The following is a 24,128-nucleotide window of genomic DNA, read 5'->3' on the forward strand; positions in this document are numbered from 1 at the left end:
AAAACACCGGTTTGCGGTTATACCGGTTTTTTTTGCTTACGGTTTAACCTGGCGGTTATAACCGGCCAAAAAAAACGGTTTTTCCAAAAACCGGTTTTTTTAATACAATAGTTACAAAGTTACATTTATAATGCACTTTAGTTTGGGATACTTCATTCGACTCGATATCAATATGATCAAAATTAGTACTATCGAAAGAACATCAATATCAATATAAATAAAACACAATTTTTAATAAAACCATTTTATTCTATTAATTATTATATTTATTTATTATTTTATTATTAATATATATTTAGTGATTATTATTAAATATAATAAAGCGTAAGATTAATATATACATATTGCAATAATATTTTAAGTAAAAAAGTATAGGTTAGAAGGTTACAAATAGGTTATATTATATGAAATGGATTTCGCATTATCTTGGCCAGTATTTTTCATGAAGCCTATTAAGAAAAACTCGTTCATATATATGTTGGTCGGTTAAGCGGCTTCTCTCATCTGACACAATATCATTCAACGATGACACCAGTCTCTCTGATGCCACCGAACTTCCGACCAACGACATGTATTTTTTTAGCTATAAAAGCCAAGCCTAGCATACAGGTTCTGTTCTGATCCCAGAATGAAAACGGATCACTTGGCAGCAGAGGCCGCTGCAGATATAGAGTCAGTTCATTTGAAAAAAAACTTTGAATCTGTGTGTCCTGAGAACTTGAACTGAAACTACTGTTCACCAACTCCAGATCGTGTGAAAACCAAAGAGGGTTTGATTTTAAACTCACTTTGGCTTCTTAATTCTGGAAGGAGCAGGAAGGAGAAAGTTTTCCGATTTCGGTAAGGTACGTCCTAACTTCCGAGCCTAAATTGGATGTGACTGTCTCCGCTATATACGGATTCAGATATAGTTTTTTGAACCTCGGGTCCGTGATTGTTGCATGGCAAAGCAGATGATTTCGTAAAAGCTTAGTGCCCCTCTCTTGAAGGCTAGTTATAAGCTTTTGGCATAACTTTTGAGCTGTACTAAGGTTTAGCTTGAGGTTTTTTAAAAATCTTTCGATAATAGACACAAGGAAAATAACAAGGCTAGCAGTAATGCACTGGGAACCCGAGATCTCCTTTGTGGCCTCATCAAAAGGCGATAAAATGCTTACAATTTTAGTGATTAGTTGTATATCTGAACCAGAAATCATCCTTGGTGCTTTTTAAATCGAGGGATCTGCCAATATTGCAGCTATATATGGGGACATTAGTGTGAATCTGGTTGTAGTCAGATGCAGAGAGCAGTAAACCAAAATTATTATACTACTGCTCAACAGAGAGCGCTAAAATAATTCAGGTTATATTGTCAATGAATATAATGAGAGTAGAATATAATATGCAATTATTGTATTCAATTAATGATGCAAATTTAATTTACCATTTTAAAATATAATCCTCTAAAATACCCACCAATTTTCCTCTCCTCCCAAACCCAAAAAATTCCCCACCCCAACCATTTCAACCTATAAAAAATTTCCCAGACTGTTTCAAATGGGATATAAAAAAAATAATATCAACATAAATATTTTACTTAAAAATAAATTGAATAATGCAATTAATCTTTTATTTTTACTACCATCAAAAAAAAATATCATTTGTTACTTTTAACACGTTTGTATATTTGTATAATAAGTACATTTTAACTCATTTAATACTTCCTGTATGGGTGTATCGTTTTGAAAACGTAGGGAAACCCTTGGAGATTCGTATTCGTAATAGGTAATTCGATAATTATAGTCAGAACATTATTTTTGGTAATCAGAAACATCCATTCACCCACTTTCAATGTCAAGAGTCAAGTGTGAAAAATAGATGATGTATGCAACAGATCACTTCTTATGTAAATATTATGATTACAAATACCTTTACAACGAAATATTATAATAAAACTTAATTGTTTTTGGCTGATGAGAGTTTGCACTTTCAGTTTGCCTCTGTATTTATAAAATAAAATAAAATTTGAATTATGGTTTTGTTCGGAATAATTACTTGAAAATAATAATTATGATTGGGATCCAAAATAATACCTAACCTAATCCTAATCACCGTAAAAACCTAATAACCGGTTTTTACTCTAAAAATAAAAAACCGGTTATAACCGGGACAAAAAAACAACCGATAAAACCGGTTATTGCAAAGTAAAAAAACTAGTTTTCGGTTAAAACCGGTAGGTTTTTCCCATCCCTAGTTGCTAGTAAATTTATTGATGTACAGTAGTGAACGCATATTCTTGGCTGATCTGCCGATACCTTTGGTAGGTCAGGGTTTGTGATGTTTTGACTTAATTGTAATTAAAGGAAATGCTTTATTGAAAATACAGACAAGCCTATCTAAAAAAGTACTGAAATTATAGTCCACGTTCACAGAGAGAAAATGCCACCCAGAAGTCAAGCCCAAATTTGGGAATTTACGAGAGTTCTAAGTGAAAAAAATCCTACCTAAACATTAGGTTTTCTAGGATTGTCTTTTAAGAGTGGTAAACTTGGTATATACTGCTTCATGATCAGATAGTCCTGCATTAATAATTGTCGAGTGTACATCAAGGGGTGAGAAGAAATCTGAGACAATATTATCAATTATGGTAGATGTTGTATTAGTAATTCTTGTAGGAGAATTAACGTGCATTGTGAAACCATACGATTCAATTATTCGATAATCAATAGAAAGCAAGCGAGCTATACCTTACTGTTATACATTGTTATTATTGTTTGTTACTCAGTAGGATATACACATTTAGTTTATTAGGTACTATAACATTTATATAACTATTTACTTAATTAATTTTTTATTAATTTTAATGACCTTGTTAAATAAAATGAGACTTAGTGTAATTTTTTGTATATTAAGGAATAATATTTGTTTGAACCCTCCTGATGGCATGTGCCAAGGAGAACAAGTGTCGCTAAAAGAGAATATTGTATTGTATTTTTTTTAATGAGAAATAAAAAGGCATTATTGATTGATTGATTGATTGATACGATTCGAATATATTGACCAAGGATAATTGGGTAGCACAAGCAATAGCGTAATTAATATTCAAGTCACCGCATAGAATCTTTCTGCTTTTATTGGGCGGGTGGTCTAACAAATTTAGAAGAATATATAATAATATGAAAAAATAGTTTCGTAGAAGAAACATCTATAAATGCAAAGAATGTATAGATTAAGATTATTTATATAAACCAATGAAAGCTCAAAAAAGGCTTCATTCAACAAAAAGTCATATTTTGTTATAGAAAAAAATCATTATTTGTAGAAAGAATTAGGGTGCCGCCATGAGCTGAACTTAAACAATCATACCTAGCAATTGCGGTATATTTTTCTACAATAAAGGCTCGTTGACTTCAAGCCAGTGTTCGGTAACCGCAACTATCGGGGGATATCTTAACTTTGTAGAACTCCCACCAAGTGTTGGATTATCTTATGGTAGATAATATTAAACTGGTGTGGACTGTAAATTATTTAAGTATGAATAAATACAATTATGTTTCTAACTATTTACGAAATGCTTATTAGAAATACGTGGTGTCTTTTTGGTTATTACAATAGGAGGAACACAAAACGTACACATGTGACAGGCTCTATGTTGTCGCACTAAACGATTTGTCTGTGGAAGTGTATTTGGTATCAAAATGTCCTAACACCAAGTCTGTTAGACTCGAGCTTTTTATATTTCTTTTTAATTTAGTGGTGGCACTCTAAAAATTTGAAGTACATTTGTTGAATATAATAATCCATAGTTATCCCCATATAATTAATCCATAGTTTAGGTGAGAGTGCAATAAAGAAAAATGTGTAATTTTTAATGTTTCAAATTTGACAACTCTTTCTAGTTGGCGAATCACAAATAATGAACTTAATAGCTTTTCTTTAGTTGTGAGATATGAGCCGACCAGTTCAGTCGATTATCTACGGTTATTCCCAATAGTTTAACAGTCTCTTTGTTATCTGGATCATTATGTAAATTACTTGCAGATATAGCCAAATTTCGCGTTTTATCAGAGGTAAGTTTTGGTTTGATTGCAGTAAACCATGTGCTAGATTTGATAGAAACTTCCTCATAAGATATTTTTAAATCATCATTATTTTTCCTGAAATAAAATTTTCGTATCATCTGACAATTGTACGGATTTGTACGGAGATATAAATTTAAGTAAATCGTTGACATAAATAATAAACAAAAGAGGCCCTAAGACCGAATCTTGTGGGACTCCATGTTTTACGGATAGAAAATCGGAGAGATGACTTACCGCCTGGTATCTAGCACATGGATAAGAAGTTATAAGTTTAAGAGGGATACGTCTGATTCCATAGTAATTTAATTTGTGGAGTTAAATGTCATGTGAAACGCAGTCAAAAACCTTCAACAAGTCGCAAAGAGAAATTGCTATGCGATTGCAGCATTCAAGCCCCTCGATCACCTCGCTCACAACCTTAAATACCGCATTCCTAGTAGAACGAGCACTTCTCAATCCATATTTTGAGTTGCCAAAGTAATTATTTGACTCAAAATAGGAGTAAAATTGTTGTTTGATAGCCCTTTTATTCATTAATTTATTTTGTCTGGAGGTAGATCAGGTTGTATCGAACTAGATCTTCTATTGTTACTTTCGAAATTTACTATTTTCTAGCAGTCTCTAGGTTTATTATTGGAATTAGTAATAAAATCACAGTATGCTGACCTTTTAGCATTTTGTAGTTGGCGATTTAGTTGTAGTTGGCGAATTTACACCTGCTTTATTAATTTCGAAAAGGCCTTTGACAAAGTACAACATGAACCACTAAGACAAATTCTAATAAAGAAAAATATAGACAGCCGAGATATTCGAATTATATGCAACCTATATTGGAATCAAACATCAAATGTGAAGGTTGAGGGTCGGCTAACAGAAGAAATTCAAATCCGTCGAGGAGTCCGGCAGGGATGCATCTTGTCGCCACTTTTATTTAATCTGTATAGTGAAGCTATTTGTGAACAAGCACTCGAGGAAGAAGATCTTGGTCTGATAATAAATGGTGAGACGATCAACAATATAAGGTGTGCTGACGATACGGTTCTCCTAACGGGAACGCTAGTAGAACTACAACATCTCGTTCAAAGTCTCAATATATACTGTAACAGTTACGGCTTGAAAATTAATTTGAAAAAAACTAAATTTATGGTAATCACGAAATCGAAGAACATCAGAGCTAATCTTGTAATAGACAATACAACGATTGAGCGTGTGTCCTGTTATAAATATCTAGGTGCTTGGATCACAGACGATACTGATCAAACAAAAGAGATTAGATGTAGAATAGAAATCGCTAGATCAGTCTTTAATAGAATGCGCAAACTCTTTTGCAATCGTGATATCAATATAAAGTTACGAATACGAATGCTGCGGTGTTATGTCTTTTCTACCCTGTTGTATGGAGTAGAGGCTTGGACACTAAAACAGTTGACCACAAAAAACATCGAAGCTTTCGAGATGTGGTGCTATAGGCGCATTCTCAGAATATCATGGATGGACCGCGTTACTAACACGCAAGTACTCCAAACTTTAGACAAAAGATGCGAAATTCTAAATGAGATAAAAACTAGAAAGATGGAATACTTGGGGCACATTGTGAGAGGTGAAATGTACGAACTTTTAAGAAATATCATGCAGGGCAAAATTAAAAGCAAAAGAAGTGTGGGAAGAAGAAAAATATCGTGGCTTCGTAATCTACGTAAATGGTTCGTGTGTAGTTCGATTGAACTTTTTAGGCGCGCTGCTAACAAAGTCGCAGTGGCCATGATGATTTCCAATCTCCGCTAGGAGTGGCACGAAAAGAAGAAGAAGTTGGCGATTATATTTAAATTTTTGTTGTTTATATATTTTGAACAAATCGGGATCCTTAGTGGCATTGCAGGCTTTGAATAAGAGAAAGATTAGGTCTGTAAGACCTTAATTTATTATTAAACCTTTGCACAAGTGTTTTTTTTTTAGCAGTTTATCGTACTTTTTTCAGTGGAAAATACTTTAATATTAAGTTGTTATAAATTTCGGTATGAAAGACGAAGAAGAAGAAGTAATAAACCGTTGAAATGTTTGATTAGTGTCAACATATTGCTGCTCAGAGCCAATAAATAAAAATTGATCCCGATAGTCAGAAAAACATGGTTCAAATGCGCCTACTCTGTAAATATTTTTAGAAAAATTGGTCATAATGTTTTCGCTGCAACTACTGGACTGGGATGTGATTCTAGCATCATCGTTTATAGTTAGTTACTTTTAGACTAAAAGATATTAACAGATTTTGAATATCAAATGAAGAGTCAGATGCAATTTTAAAATTTATATTAAAATAACCAAGTATGATCAGTTTGCCTGCTTTACTAAGTAAGGACGTTATAACGTTCTCAAAATTCACCAAAAACAAGTCAAAGTCACCCTTACCCGATCTGTATACAGTTAAAATATTGGTACATAAATTGCACAAAACTCAGAATTTTGCTCTACAATATATTCATTTAGATTAAGAGAAGAATACATAAGATTTTCTTTTACATAAATTGTTACTCCACCTTGTTTCTTTTTTGTCCCACAAAAGAAATTATCTAATAAAAAGCCGGAGATGCTAATTAATTTTAAGTTTAGTTGGTGTGTGGTGTATGGATAAAACTTCTTATTTGTTTAAAACTTTTCAATGTTAATATTAATTCCAATGTTAATTTTTCACAGTAACCTAAATGTAGCAATTCAAATTTTAACGTATCGTAATAAGTTTTTTTTAGATATAATGCAGCGAAATAAAAGTTTGACAAACATATATTCTTCAATATACTGTATGTTTGTTATTATTGTTTTATAGAACACACTGTACAATAAGTGACTTATTGTAAAGGTATAATCATTGTACATATGCTCTAAATGTTCAAATCTGGATTTTGGGCTTTAACGCTCTCTAATTGTTCTGTTTAAGTTATACCCAAATTTCCGAACAATTGCTTTGTCACAAAGCAAATCGAATATACGCCAAAATCCGCTAAATAAAATAGTTTCTCTAGTGGGGTTGGTGATTCATGAACTTTCGATAATGAAGATTTGATCGCAGTAATGACAAACGGCCATGTTTGTGCAGATAACACTCCGTGTTTGAGTTCATCTATCGGTTTATTGTTTTCTGATATAGGTATATAAATTATAGGTACGTTAATACAAAAACAAGATTTTTATTGCTTGGTTTTAATCAACTTTTAATTAGTGAAAAGTTTTAAAAAAATTATAAGTTAACTCTAATACAAACTTTATAATATTGCTCTCAAAATAGCGACGTCCTCACAATTAATACACTGACAGCGAAGAGAGAAACTAATACAGCCCCTCATTTTTACCATTTTTTTGTTTTTGGGTGAAATAGATGGACAAGAAATATAAGTTACATAGTACCAATCTATCATTTTACCCTAGCGGTTTATACCAACCCTTCTGGAGGATGGTAATTTTTTATGAAAAAACATCTCCTCATTAGATAGAGAAACGAATTCTAAACAATCATTGGTTTGGTTAGATGAAATATTACAAAAGAACGAATATTTTGAAACTTGTATTTAGATCTACGATCAAAGTTCGAGTTAGTAGGTAGTAAATAAACTAAAAAATTGCTATTAACCCTTATTTCTTTTTCCTCTTCTTTTTTATTTTCTATTTGTAATCGTTTTTTGTTTTGGTTTTTAATTACCTTATACTTTTTTTATATAGAGTTATTAATATATATATATATATATATATATATATACATAAATATACATATATATAATACATAAACACATATATAATACATAAACTAAAAAATTGCTATTAACCCTTATTTCTTTTTCCTCTTCTTTTTTATTTTCTATTTGTAATCGTTTTTTGTTTTGGTTTTTAATTACCTTATACTTTTTTTATATAGAGTTATTAATATATATATATATATATATATATATATATATATATATATATATATATATACACTCAGGTGCAAAAAAATCGATCCATGGGTATTATTTCCTGAAAAAAGAAAACGTTTGAAGATATTAGTTTTAAATCAGGTATATATGTAAAAGTATATGTTAGATTAAAATAATTTTCACATATTATCCAAAAAAATCATTTATTTATAGAGACATACGCCAAAACTCAAAAATACAAGAATATTCAAAACTTTCTAAAATTAAGAAAAACATTTATAATAAATCAATATCTAGTGTTTTTCCCTCGGGCACTTATAACAGCCTGTACACGTCTACGCATTGAGGTAATTAACCTCTGGATATCAAATTAATTAAATTGGTCCCATATTTCTTGAAGAGCCGCTGTAAGTTCAGCCAAGTTGTTTGGATGGGGTACTCGTGCTTGAAGACGTCTTCCCGTCATATCCCATAGATGTTCTATGGGATTGAGACCGGGACTGCAAGCTGGCCAGTTCATATGGACAATTCCCATCTCCTCTATATATTGGTTGACGATTCTAGCACGGTGAGGACGCGCATTGTCGTCCATAAAAATAAAATTAGGTCCAATGAAAGGAGCAAAAGGTACCACATGCTGATCTAAAATACTTTTTACGTATCTTGCAGCAGTCATAGAACCTCTATCTACAATAAATAAATCAGTATGGGCTTCTGAACTGATACCAGCCCAAACCATGAAGGAGCCCCCCGATAACTTATTCTTTCCGCAATATTACATTAAAAATTTCGCTTTCCGTGTCTTCTCCAAACCCTTTCTCGGCCGTCTGGTGACCTTAGACAAAATATGGACTCATCTGAGAACAACACATTGCTCCAATCTGTATCACTCCAGTTTTCATGTTCTCTTGCAAAAGCAAGGCGAGCTCTGCGATGTTCTATGGATAGTATTAGAGATAGGGCTGGCCTTCTGGATAATAAATTACCTTCTACAAGTCGTCGACGAACTATCCATCTACTTACATCCACATTTCTCACTTCGCTCAGAGGATTTGCCAGTTCAACTAAAGTTAGATGTCGATTTCTCAAACACGAGGAGACCAGAAATCGATCATCTTTCGGATGTTATCCTTCTACGACCTGATCCTGGTCTTCTTGTGAAGTTACCGGTATCGCTAAAACGCCGAACTGCTCTTTGAACCGAAGATCGACTAACACCCAACATTTCAGCTGCATAATATTGGCTACGACCATCTTGAACTAAAGTCACCGCCCTTGCAGCATCTGTCGGAGTTAGAGACATTTAGGAAAAATAATTAAATAAAAATATAACACGTTTTGAAAATAAAATCACTACACTAGTATGGTTGTTGAATTAAAAACAACATTCAATAAATATCTACTTGCTTCAGACCCTTTTTGACAAAAACCTGAAATACCAATTTATTTTAAGAAATATAAAAAGAAATATTAAAAATATTATTTTATTTCTCGTATACGAGGGTACACCTAAATTTACATACATAATTTAATGTCTCTAAAATTAAGTTCAAATAAATAAGAAATAAGGAATGGATCGATTTTTTTGCACCTAAGTGTATATATATATATATATATATATATATATATATATATATATATATATATATATATATATATATATATATATATATATATGTTGTGATTTTATTTAATTTATAATTTATTTATTAAAAGGTTCTTATTTTAATTTATTATAAAGCACGATAATTTATATCAGTTTATTTAAACCACTAATAATACATAATTTATTTTATACGAACGCTACAATTAAAATCGCGGGCGCGGGTCTTTAGATATTAACTAACTGTCCCTTTCATGAAAGCTCCGTTATTATATAAAAATACAGCCGGTCGAGAATTCAGCCTGACTATACTAGAAGGTCAATCCGGGTCATCGTTTCGACCGTTTTCTGGAAGGTTTCATTCAGGTAGATTTCTCCCAGCTAATCGAAGGGTCTCGTAAAATCTAAAACCTATAAGTAAATAAACAAGATGTTTACAGGTTTTTAATATGACTCATATTTTTACGTAACATATATATATATATATATATATATATAATAAGGTAAAGTATTAAGGAAGACATAAGAAAATACAATGAAAAACTGGAAGAAAATGCAATCAAAAACAGGAAAAACTATAAGAAAACAAGAAAAGCATTAATCATTGTAAAGAAGCAAATCGTTCGTCTAACAAACGAAAATACCGAATTACAGACAGAAATGGAATAATACAACTCATGACTAAATTCTGCAGCGAAATATATAAAGCCACTGACACACTTGAAAGAAGTAATCAGTAACCAAGAAGATGTACCAGAAGTCCTTCTGGAAGAAGTATAATCGACAATTACAAAAATAAAAAGCGGTAAAGCAACTGTAATAAATGGTGTAACAGTGAAACTGTTTAAATACGCTGACAATAAACCTGGAAAATTTTAGCAGGCATATGTACGAACTGCCTAAGATTGAAATGTATACCAGACCACTGGAATACTGCAAATATAATTCTTATTCATAAGAAAGGTAACAAAGAGAATATCAAAAGCTACAGACTTACTTTACTTTTTCGTGTCTGGATCCGACTACAGTTTTTCTGCCCAATATCGGGCTACGTCTACACCCTTTGTATTTGCGAGCCATAAATCATCGAGGGTGCACTGTGATGGGCAAAGTCTGCATACTCTCAGGTGCTCCATGTTCTGTATTTCCCCACATTCACAAAGTGCGTCGCTGTCTGTCTTGATGCCCCATTTAGTGAGGTTCTGTTTTACAGGGGCAACACCTGTGCGTATGCGATTCAGTGTCCGCCAGGTTCTCCAGTCCAGGTTCATTCCATTAGGTCGTTCTGGATGCAGGGGGAACAGTTCGGGTGGTTCGACGCTGACATTTCTCATAAACCTTTTCCTTGATTTAAGTCGGCTGATTCCTGGTGGTTCGTCAAACCCGTATAATTGGTGCTTTTCATCGAAAGTTTGCCTGAACTTCTCCACATATTGTGAGGCGCATCTACGGTCATCTGGTGATGAGAATCCAGCTACTCGGTACAGTAGGGGTAGGGGGGTAGGCTTTATACAACCGGTAATTATTCTGCATGTTTCATTCAACGCCGTGGGGACTTGTTGGGCGTGTCTAGATCTACCCCAGACGGGACAAGCATATTCCCCTGTTGAGAAACATAAGGCCTCGGCTGTTGTCTTCAAGACCTGGGGGTTTGCACCCCACTTGCTCCCTACAAGTTTCCGGAGAAGGTTGTTTCTCGTAGAAACCTTTTGTCTTGTGTTCTGGCAGTGGAATTTATACGTTAGTGACCGGTCTAGTACTACTCCAAGATATTTGGGCTTATCAATATGTTTCAAGCGTTGTCCCTCCCAAGAAACATTCAGCTTTTACATAGCTACAGAACTATAAGTCTACTACCCATCATATACAAGATATTCACAAAGATCATCAACAACAGATTAACAAACCCATTAGATGCTGCACAGCCGAGAGAGCAAGCTGGCTTCAGAAGTGGATTCATATTTGTGCACTTCGAGAACTAATGAGTAGAGCTAAAGAATATGAAATACCGCTAGCATTGAACTTCAGAGATTTCGAGAAGGATTTCGATTCTATATATCCCAAGGCAGCAATAGAAGCTTTGACCAACCAAGGCATCGACAAACCGTACATAGAAACTTGAACAAATGTATACAGACAAGCGCAAAATCTAAAGTAAAAATTTATGAAACCACTCCAGAATTTCCCACTACCAGAGGCATCCGACGACATGGTTCTGATTGCTAATAATTCTGCAGAACTACAAGAACTTATGACCTAAAAGCAGCTAGCAATGAACAAAAACCATGTACAACGAGTTAGTGGATGTCCAAGATGTAATAATAAACAACACTGCACTTGAGACAGTAGACGAGTATGTATACCTGAGACAATTAATACATAAATCTGGCTCCTTACTTCCAGAAATCAACAGAAGAATGAAACTAGCTTGGACCTAATATTTTGGTAGAAATTCAGTTATATTCAAATCAAAGATACCAATCCCCCCCGAAGAAAACAGCATTTGATCAGTGTACACTACCAATCACGACATAAAGTTGCGAAACTTGGACACTAAAGAAAAAATTAATATCGAAACTCAAATTCACTCAAAGGTTAATGGAGCGAGATATGCTAGGTATAACAAAGAGAGATCGAAAAAGAATGGAATGGATCAGACAGAAAACCAAAGTTACTGATTTATTCCATAAAAATAAATCTTTAAAATGGTAGTGGGCTAGACATTTAGCGAGAAGAACTGATAATAGGTCGTCCACTAGAATTACACTGTGTTATCCAAGCGGCGTCAAGAGACCAAGGAGACATCCAAATTTGAGATGGGACTATGACATAAGAAAACAAGCCGTTACAACATGACACAGAAAAGTGAATTTTGGACAATCGTGGGTAGAAATGAAGAATGACTATCTAAGATAGGCTGCACCATAGTCGGTAGAATATGCTGAGAATGATGGAGATGATGATGATGATATATTTATATATTTTTTTATTTTTGTTTTTTTTTTTATAATTTTTTCAGATCCGCAGAAAATTAATTCATTTATGTGAAATGGGAAGCAGATATTTTATTTCCGCCAGTCTTCATAAAAACAATCTAATAGGATGTGTATTAAATCTCCATATTTTTCACAGGTACATTTTGGAGTGTCTGATAGTTTCATTTTGTAGATTCTTGAAGGTGTTAGAGCATGGTGTAATCTTATTCTATTAATAGTTTTTATAAAAAGTCTGTTGGACTCTGAACAAAACCATCTTTTTTAAGTAGCTTGGGATGCCACTCTTTAAAGGATGACTCCCTTTCGGATTCCGTATAATTTTATTGCCATTTTAATCCGAGCCGATGTTTACTACAAACATCTATATCTGATATCAGTAGAATATTGTTGTTTATATTTTTTTTTGCTTGAGCATGCATTTTTGGCCAAGGCTTTATTATGTTACTCTTTATCCCGGAATGGAATAATTTGATAATCCTTAATCTTTAATTGAAGCAGCAATACCTTCTATTCTAATTTAGCAGGTTATATTAAAAAAATTGAATTAATTAGATGGACCACATGTCGATTATATTATATTATTGTTAACAGAAGATATAAAAATTCTATAATATCATACAAAACTTATCCAGGAGCGGACATATTCTCCGACCACAATCTAGCTGTTTCGTCTATAAGAATAAAACTAAAGAATGTAATAACGCTCCAAGAAAATCATGAATACACGGCGCCTCAAGTAACATATATGCGGAAGTGAAATTTAAAATAAACAAGAACTTAAAGAAAATCAAACAAGATAATACAGAAACTCTTTCATTTTCCAAAAATGGAAAAGATTAAACATGGCCTTGTGTCAGTTGGAACAGAAACCCTTAAACCACTTGGGGAAAAAACAAAACCTTGGATGACAGTACAAATTGTTAAACTTATGGCAGAGCGAAGAAACCATAAAGCAAAAGACCTGAATAAATACAAAGAAATTCGAAAAACATCAGACAGAAAATTTGAAAGGCAAAAGAGAGGTATCTCTCCGACAGATGCAAGGAAATAGAAGAGCTGGATAAAAAGTATGATAGCTTTAATTTACACAAAAAATCAAAGAAATGGCTGGTTCTAGAAAAAGCACAAGAATGAATACCCTTAGAAATGATAAAGGAGATATTATTACTGATATAAAGGAACGAATATGTCACTGGACCAATTACATTTAAAAGCTATTTAATGATGAAAGAGAAGAACTATCATTAGAAATAACAGAGGATAACAGGCCACCAATATTACTGGAAGAAGTCTCTGATATTGTTACGATAAATAATGACGTATCATATGACTCAAAACTGTAAACATATTTATTGCTAATATCTTTTCTGTTCTAGTTATTTCAGCGCTCAGTTGAAAGACCTGTTCACCTGAATTATGATGAGTCACCCACGATTCGAAATTTCCACACAGGCCGAATAAAAACCAGTATGAGCGACTTTCTCGGATCTTCGATGGGGGATCGCCGCATTATCGAATAACAGGATTTTATATTTAAAGAGGAATTTTGTTGTAAGGAGATCAGCTAGTTTTTGAACATCGCGCCGCGTTTTAAAATGTAACGCACGTATTATAATAAATTATATAATTAGTAATGTAAGATAAATTAGTAATAAAGACTTTAATAAATTTGTAAGTGTTATAAATAGAACCTTTAATAATAAATAAAAACAATAAATTAGAATTAATAAAAACATAACAATATCAAAAACACAAAAGAGGGCAAAGCTACCTGATGAGATAATGTTCCCATCGAATTATTAAAACTCATTGATGAATATGTTATTGATATACTGATTGAACTCTTTAATCCATCCAATATATCAGACTGCCACAATCTCCAGACAATGGCTGTAATCGACCTTTGTGTCAATACGCAATAAGTCAAGTACAATATCCTGCTAAGATCACAGAACAAGAGCTTTATTGAGTCACACTTAAAACATTTTTGAAATTAATACACAGCAGAATTGTTAAAACTCTTGAATATAAAATTAGTGACATACAATTTGGCTTTAGAAATGATATGGGAACAAGAGATCCTTTGTTCGGCTTGAACGGGTGAGGTTACGTAAGGTAAGGTAACGTAAAAAGCTTGTAGATATATTAAAAAGCAAAAATATTGACAGTCGTGATATAAAAATTATATCTAATCTGTATTGGAATCAAACTGCCAAGGTAAGAGTGGACAACCAAAACACCGAGATATCAAAATACAGAGAGAAGTCTGCAAGGGTTGCGGGCTTTTACCATTACTCTTCAATGTCTATAGTAAAGGGGTATTTAAAGAAGCGGTCTCAGATTTAATAGAAGGTGTTATATTTATCAATAGAGAAGTTTTGAATAACTTGCATTAATAATGACGGATAACAACAATAATTTACAGAACGTAATGCAACGACTTAATGAATGGTGTCATGAATACATAATAAGGATGAATTTGAAAACAAGTAAATGCATGATCTGAGTAAAACTAAGCTAATGTCGAATAAAGATGATCAACCGACGATAACCATCCAAGGAACAAAAGTGGAACATGTAGAAGAATACATATATCTGAGTCAGAATATCAAGGTAAACAAAGAAAACCAAACTACCGAAATAAGTAGACGAGTAAGAATGGGATGGGCCGCATTTGGAAAACTCTCATACATACTGAAAGACAAAAAGGTACCCCAAAACCTTCGAACCAAAGTGTTCGATTCTTGTATCCTTCCCGTTCTCACTTACGGAGCTCAAACCTGGACATTCACAAAAAAGAACATGGACAAGATTCGAAAAACTCAGCAAGCCATGGAACGACAGATGCTTGGTATCTCACTAATAGATCGGCAAACGAACGAAGCAATCCGGAACAAAACAAAAATAAAGGACGCCGCGAAACAAGCAGCTAAATTAAAATGGAAATGAGCTGGACACAACGAACGTCTCGAAGATGGTAGATGGAACAAAGAAGTCGGAAACTGGCGACCGTACGATGCGAAGAGACCAAGAGGAAGACCTCAAATGCGCTGGAGCGACGATATCAAAAGAGTCGCAGGACCAATGTGGAAACGCCTAGCACACAACAGGGATGAATGGCGAGAAATGGGAAAGGCCTTTATTCGACAATTCGGATAGAAAAAGGGCTAAAAAAAAAATAAAAAAAAATGCATGATCATGACTAAACCAGCAGATACAAATATCCAATTGATTGTTGAGGATATACTGTAATTGAGAGTGTGGATACCTACAAATACTTAGGAACATAGATAACATCAAATGTAGATCAAACCAAAGAAATTAAGACAGGTATTGAAACAGTACGTGCATTATTATCGTTACTGAAACACTGAAACAGCATCGTTAAACTTAAAAAGTTTCTTTCTTGTCGGGATATGAGGTTACTACTACGCCTAAGAATGCTTCGTTATTACGTATTCACTACTCTTCTTTATGACTTAAAAGCATGGACATTAAAACAAGTGCATCTGAATAAGTTGGCCGCCTTTGAATTTTTAAGTTACAGAAGAATCCTACGAATATCATGGACTCAAAGAATATCAAACGCAGAAGTTACTAGAAGAATAGAAAATAAAGCTGAAATAATATTGACTATCAAAAGAACAAAACATGAGTACTTAGGCCATGTTATGAGAGGGTAAAGATGCTTATTATTGCAGCTTATTATGCAAGGAAAAATTCGAGGAAATCGAAATGTGGGAAGACGAAGAATATCGTGGCTTAAGAACTTGAGAAAATAGTTTGAATGCAGTAGAACTATTTAGAGCGGCAGTCAAGAGAGTTTGCGTAGCCATGAAGATTTACAACCTTCGCTAGAAGATGGAACTTAAAGAAGAAGTAGACTACACTTTTAAAACATTTTGTCTTCATTTTTGCAATCACTTATAGCCTGCAATAAAAAATTGTAGTGTTTCAGGGCTACATTATTTTTGATTTTAGAAAAAAAAACATTACTGCATAGACAATTATTCTCATTTCTGTTAAAAAAATTTTAATTTGTTCATATTAGTAATTTTAAAAGTTTTCTATTAGAAAATAAACTTACAACAATAACTTCAATGAAGTAGTTTCCTGATAAAAATTTCCAGTGAGAAGACCTAATTAGCTCTATGCTGTCTCATATTTTACGATACAATATGAGTTCTCCAATTGCTTAATAAACGATGTTTGTCTGCTGAAACGGCACAATATAAAGTTTATTTTGGTTCATTACACCATTAGCTCCGTTTATTCGGTTTTAAAAGTACCATTAGCTGTTTGATTAGTAGTTCTTCTTTCTCTGTAGTTAATTGTGTGCAAACAGATATGTTTATTGTATGAAGGCATAATGGAAAAATAATTGCTGTTTATTTAGGGAAACGAGTGTTAGAAATTTATGTTTACTCATGGCTGTAATTCAAACTGTTAACAGTTGTTGAATTGAGAGAATATCTAAATCCCAATACAATAATTATTTCAATAATTTCGTTCGTAAATTATAGAGCCATGGCAAAAATCTTAATTAGAATTGACCAATCAATAAAAAATTCTTTGCCTGGAATTGTAGCTGACACTACACAGCAGTAGATGTTGTGAACATACATAATCTACCTAACTAACCTACAATTTATGTATTCTTTAGCCCTTTACTGCATGAATTTTTGTTTTTTGACAAAAATAAATTCTCAGATAAGAATTTTAATTTTATTTTTACGTTAAGATATTAAAAATCTAGCTACGAGGAAAATTTTATTGACAAAAAAAATTTTTGGTGCCAAATATGGAACATCATGCAACAATGTAATATTAAAGTCAAACTATTTTGAAGCTACAGTATACACTATACAGTATGAAACTGCAAATAACAGTATCTTTCTTTATTAATACACAACGGTATTGTATTCCAACGATATTGGAGACAGAACAAAAACTACGACGATAGAAAGAGTACATCGAGGAATTATTTCATGACCAGAGAGAAACTAGTACATCTGTAGATAGCAAAACGGGAGATGTAGGCTCAGAGAGAACCAAATCAGAGGTTAGTCAAGCATTAAACTCAACGAAAACCAATAATTCTGCTGGTCTAGATGAATTACTAAGGGAGCTGGTCAACGAGAAAAACCTGGACGTAATAGTAGAACTGTTCAACGCTATCTATACTACGGGAATCATCCCTAGAGAAATGTTGACATTAGCATTTGTGTGTTTACCAAAAAAAGTGAATGCCAAAGGGTGCAGTGACTATCGAACCAAAACTTAATATCGCATACCTTGAAAATTCTGTTGAAAATTATCCACTTACACTCTAAACTGGAGCTGGATATTAGTGACACACAATATGGGTTCCGCAATGGTATGGGTACCAGAGAGGCACTATTCTCCTTTAACGTGCTGACGCAGAGATGTTTGAATGTTAACCGTCCTCTTTACGTCTGTTTTATAGACTAAAATAAAGCGTTTGATAAAGTAAAACATGACTGACTCATGGAAATTCTAAAAAATAAAACCCTAGATGTAAGAGATTTAAGGCTAATAACAAACCTTTATTACAATCAGCGAGCAATAGTAAGAATCGAAAAAGAGACATCTGAAGAAATGGAAATAAAGAGAGGAGTCAGGCAAGGCTGCATACTATTACCTCTATTATTTAACGCTTATTCTGAAGAGGTAATTCAAAAAAACTCTGGAAGATGAAACAGTCGGCATAAGAGTAAATGAAGTCTTAGTTAAAAACATCAGAGATGCAGATGATACAGTAATAATATTTACAAGGCCTGGAAAGACTCAAAATAAAACAGTAATGTGTAGTGGGGAGTATGGACTCTCGCTCAATATCAAACAGACGAAGTTTATGAAAATTAGTAAAAACAACCATAATACTAATGAAATCTTGATAGTAGAGGGCCAGCAGATCGAAAGAGTAAAAAAGTACACTTACCTAGAAACACTTATAACAGAAAATAATGACTACACTGCAGAAATCAAAGTCAGAATAGGAAAAGCACGTTCTAATTTTATGAAAATGAAAAAGGTCCTATGTGGCAAAGATTTAACATAAGCTCTTAAAGTACTCCTAACAAAATGTTACGTATACAGTGTACTATACTATGAAGTGGAATCAGCGACGTTAAATCTAGACACAATGAGACGACTTAACGTCTTTGAAATGTGGACCTATAGAAGAATTATGAGGGTTTCCTGGGTAGACAGAGTTACGAACAATGAAGTACTGAGAAGAATAGGTAAAGAAAAGGAAGTTGAACTTAAAATTAAAAAGAAAGAAAGCTACAGTACCTCGGACATGTCATACGGGGCGAGAAGTATGGCATCCTGCGACTCATATTGCAAGGAAAGATAGATGGCAGAACAAGCATCGGAAGAAGACGAATTTCATGGCTTAAGAACCTGAGAAAATGGTTTGGATGCAGCTCAAAACAACTATTTAGAGCTACTGCCTCAAAAATTAAAATAGCTATGATGATTGCCAACCTCCGTAGCGGAGATGGCACCTAAAGAAGAAGAAGAACGGTATTGTGCATTTTGTGCACACTATATATGTTTTCCCTGTACAGCCTGGAAATTTGCATCTTGATCCAGTGCTCTACATCTGCTGAATGCTACTACTTGACGGTCTTCCTACTCTGTTCTGTTAAATTGGTTTTTTAGCTTTGCATAGAGCATTGGCTATGTTAGTTTGGTATCCAAAAGGGGTAAATCAAATTTCGTCGCTCTTTTGGCTAATAACCAACAGTTGACGGCTGTCATGTCAATGAAATGAAAAAATATTCGTAAATAATATGTCTTTGACCTGATTTTTATACGATAAAATCCTAATATGAAATCAAGGAGATCTACACCTCCCATGTAGTTGTTGTAAATTAGGACACTGTTAGGACAAGGTATCATTTTATGTATACTTTCTGTTTGAAAAATCTTCTTTTTTCTCCCTTTGGTTCACTTCCAATATCTGATGACATTGTAGTAACGATTTTATTATCAAACTAAGATACTACACTGCTAGCTAGCATCATAACTCTAGGAACCAGATTAAGTCTTAATGTTCCCAAAGGTAAAATGCCATCTTTGGTCAGATATATAATAAGAAGTATGCTGGTGAACCAATTGTGAAAAAACAACTTTTTGACAACCACGTTGCTGCTCATACTAAGATTTGATACTCCTAGAGGTACAATATTACTCTGGGAACCAGCAAACAAATTAAAGTTATAGCTGAATCCCGAAATACCAGCCAGCACAAAGTTTTTGAAGCCCCACTTATGTGGTTTTTTTGGGTTATACTACTTTAGCTGGTTTCGCTCTTTTGTTTGTATAATCGCTAACTGTTCGGTAGCCAGTAGTAATATTCCAATAGTGTCTTGTTGATGGAAGTTGAATTATCGACATGTAAATAGTAATTCCTAAAAATTGTTCTATTTCATATTTTTTTATATTAGCTGGTTTATCTGGACGTTGTTGCACTGAGTATAGATTTGATTGGTCTGTGATATGCTCTATAAGACTATCAGGAAAGAGAAACTTAAAAAATTGGACCGGAGTTTCTAATTGTAAAATCAAAGAAGGTAAATTTTCAGAACCAGTAAATTTTGTATCATTTTCTGATCTTCTCAGATTTCCTTTTATCCAATTATGAGATTTCTTCTACGAGAAAAACGTGATATTATTTAAAATATTTTATTACAACTTAGGACTAAAAAATGACTTATATAAATTCGAAAGTTCAGATGACATGCAAACGTTCTAAAAGAGCTTTATATGACTGCTTTTTCCAATATATCGATCTTGTATATTTTAATACAAATAAAATCAAAATAAACTTTCTTTCCTGATAACTTAATTCGGTTGCCAATATTTCCATCGACTTCCTTCTCTTCCATCCTTTTAAAGAGTGCTTTGTTTGTCTTTTCTCGAGCACATCGCGTCTTTACAAATCCCAGCGCGAATTCTTGTACATGTGGCGTCAACCACAAGAGTGACAGCCGAAAAATTCCTCGGGAATTCTTTTCATTTTGTTTTTGGTTGTTAAAGTGGATCATTCTGTCGCCTAACGATCGTTTAATGGAATAAAACATAAGGGATAACGTAATCGAAAAATATTGTTTACTTGAGAAGTTTGAGTTACAAATCTTGTGAATATTTATACAGAATATATTATTTTTCCCTAAAGCTTTTAAATTCCAGTATGAATATACATATCTCAGAATCTCACAATCACAGCCTATAAAATAAAATTAATCTTTTTATAAAGTTAAAAAAATACATAATATTTTATATTTAAGAAAAACTCATTAATTTGTCATCACTGCTTTGAGAACACTACTTGAGGTGTTTAAATGGATGTTTATTCATTAGGAATTTAACTAAGATAAACAGTTTAAAATTTGAAACAGAAGAAGACAAATAAAGGAGCATGGCAAATCGTTTACATACAAAAAAGTAGTCATTACAGAGCATTTACCAAAAAAGGCCAAAACTTCTCAAAATGGAATCATAGCACAGAGCTATCGAAAAAAAAAGTATCCCTTCGCTTAAATGGTAAGTCGTTGCAACATACATAAAAAAATTCAAAATAAATATGTGATGGGTAGCTCTTTCGGGGCGACAGACTCAGTAAAACACAGGTTTGAAATAAAAATAAATCTATTAATTTAGTATATATACAATAAATAAAAATAAAAAGGAATTCTACGTTGTATACTTATAAAATAAAAATAAAATGAATTCTACGTCCCCGTCTGGGTCCCGCGATGAATGAGTTCCCCGGCGAACGTCTATAAAAGAAAAGAAACTAATTATTACTAATAAAGAAATGAAATAGCAGACCCAAGGTAATGTTCAATACACAATACCGATGGGTTCCGCTTGGCTAAGGACAGAGTACGATCCTCAATATGGAAATCTCTCTGTCCGGGTTGGCTCTGTGCAGATCCACGGTAATGTTCAATACACAATACCGATGGGTTCCGCTTGGTTAAGGACAGAGTATGATCCTCAATACGGAAATCTCTCTGTCCGGGTTGGCTCGCAGGTTCATGGATGCGCAAATATTGACAATCCCATGGTTCGAACTGTTAAACGATCAGAATATCGTTACAAATATTACATAACCTAACTTACATCTATCGGTTTTCTTTAAAAAATACTTTTAATCCCTTATCATTTAATTTATAAATGGACAAAGTATCTCATTTTTATATCTTGCATTCGACTCCTTCTTTTTCTTCCTCTACTTCTTGGAGATCTTTCGATCTGTTTAATTCTGAAGCTGCCTCTGGTTAATTTCCTGGGAGGTAGATTGCCAAACATCCATCCATCTTTTAGGTGGTCGTCCGGAAGGTCTTGAACCAGGCGGGTTGTTGTCTAGGGCAATTTTTGGGAGTCTATTTTCATCCATTCGTCTTACATGATTGTACCACATCCTCTTACGCTGCCTTCCTTATCTTACAATATCTTGAATTTTGCACTGCTCTCTGACGTTTGTATTTCTCACCCTGTCTCTTCTTGTTTTGCCCACTATTGTTCTTAGGATTTTCATTTCGGCAACCCTTAGCATCTATTTCGTTTTGTTGGTATCTTCGCGCACTTCTATGCCATATGTCATGATCTATGCCATATGCAAGTCTTGTAGATTCTAATTTTACTATCTGTGCGCATATACGGATTTGACCAGACTATCTCTCGCAGACATCCCGACAATGCGGATGCTTTGTTGATCTGACTCCTTAGGTTCTTTACTGCGTCGTTGTTCTCAACCACTAACTTACATCTGAGCGGATATTTTGCTATTGTCATACATTTAGTTTCATTGATAGAAATGGTCATATTTAGTTGGCGGCTTATTTGAAAGAACTGAAAGAGCTGTCTCTGAAGATCATCTTCTGATTCGGCAATAATTGCTGTATCATCTGCGTAACACACCATACCAATTCTTTTGTTGCCCATGCTGTATCCGAGATTGAGAGATGTTACTTGGTTATAATTTTGCCCATGAGTACGTTAAACAAGAAGGGGCTTAAACTGTCGCCTTGTCTAATTCCTCCCGGTGTTAGAATATGTTCAGTGAATTAGTCTCCTGCTCTAACTTTGGTTACATTGTTGTTATTTAGGTTATGGACTATCTTTGTTATGTTGGTCGATGTTTTAGTTTCTATTAATATATTTAGAATGTCTCCCAGGCGAACCCTGTCAAACGCCTTCGTCAGATCAATGAAGCAAATTTACGCTGGCATGCCGAACTCTATAGCTTTTTCTTTTATTTGTTTTATTATGAATACTGCATCTGTTATAGACATATATATTCTTGTAAAACCTTGTTGTTCTTCAGCATTAGTTATTTGCCTTTCCAGTTTGTCCTTAAGAATACTCGTGAAAAGTTTCATCGTTGTATTTAAGAGGGTTATTCCTCTGTAGTTTTGTGGCCAAGTTTTTTGTCCTTTTTTTAAATATGGGGATTGTGATGCTCTTATGCCATTCCTCTGGTGTTTCTGTGTCATTTAAGCTTTGTTAAATAGTTGTGAAGGAGTTTTGTTCTCTCTGTTGCTAGCGACTCTATATTATGTTTTTCGATGAGCATTGGGGGTGTTCTGTTTCTTTGCGGACGTTCTAGTAGCATCTTGCATAATACAGGGTTGTGATCGGTCCCCAGGTTAGCAGATGTTAGGGCTCTGACATGAATTACTTAAGACGGTGTTATCACTCGATTTGTGATTATAAAATCTATCATTGATCGCATTCGAACCCAAATACCATTTTTGAATATAATGATTCTTGAACAAAGAAAAAAGGTTTTCAAATGACGTTCACCTCATATTTTGTAAATTAACATATATTAATAATGATAAATCCAGAGCATCCCATAGTGATCCCATATAAACAAAAAAGTGTCTCTTAGTGACGTGCTACGAGATACAGGAAAATGTAAGCGAGTATGGGATAAAACTGCACTTTGATTGCATTGATGGTGTGTTAGCTAAATCGTGCAGATCATGATACTGATAGAAAAGCGATTTAGGCTTTATATATATTATGTGTAAAAGCCAAATGGAATAAATTCATTATTTAGGTTACTGTACATATTTATAAAAAACCCCAAAACACGTCAAATTTAAATTATAACTTGACATTCTTTAACGTAAAAATGCAACCCCTAACTTCAACCCCCTTAGAATGACAGGTACAACCCCCAATTTTTAAAATAGGAAGTATAGGCTTGTGATATATCGTTTGAAAGGTCTTTTCATTCTCCATTCAAAAATGTTGTCGCTTTCAAGTTAATTAAGATTCATTAAGAGAAAATAAATTAAAATCATGTGGTTACCGAAATTCGCTACAATACAATCAAAAACTAAAATGTAATGCAAAACGTAATAAAATGTAGAACACGAAAAAGAACTATGAATGTTAATGAAGTAGATGTTCAAAATGTTCACCGCGAACGTCTTGGCAACATCCTTATTTCAAATAAAACTGTCTTCTAACATTATTTAACATAACAGGCGTGATCGAACTAACCGCAAGCGTTATT

Source organism: Diabrotica undecimpunctata, chromosome 5, assembly GCF_040954645.1.
Source record: "Diabrotica undecimpunctata isolate CICGRU chromosome 5, icDiaUnde3, whole genome shotgun sequence".
Lineage (NCBI taxonomy): Eukaryota > Metazoa > Arthropoda > Insecta > Coleoptera > Chrysomelidae > Diabrotica > Diabrotica undecimpunctata.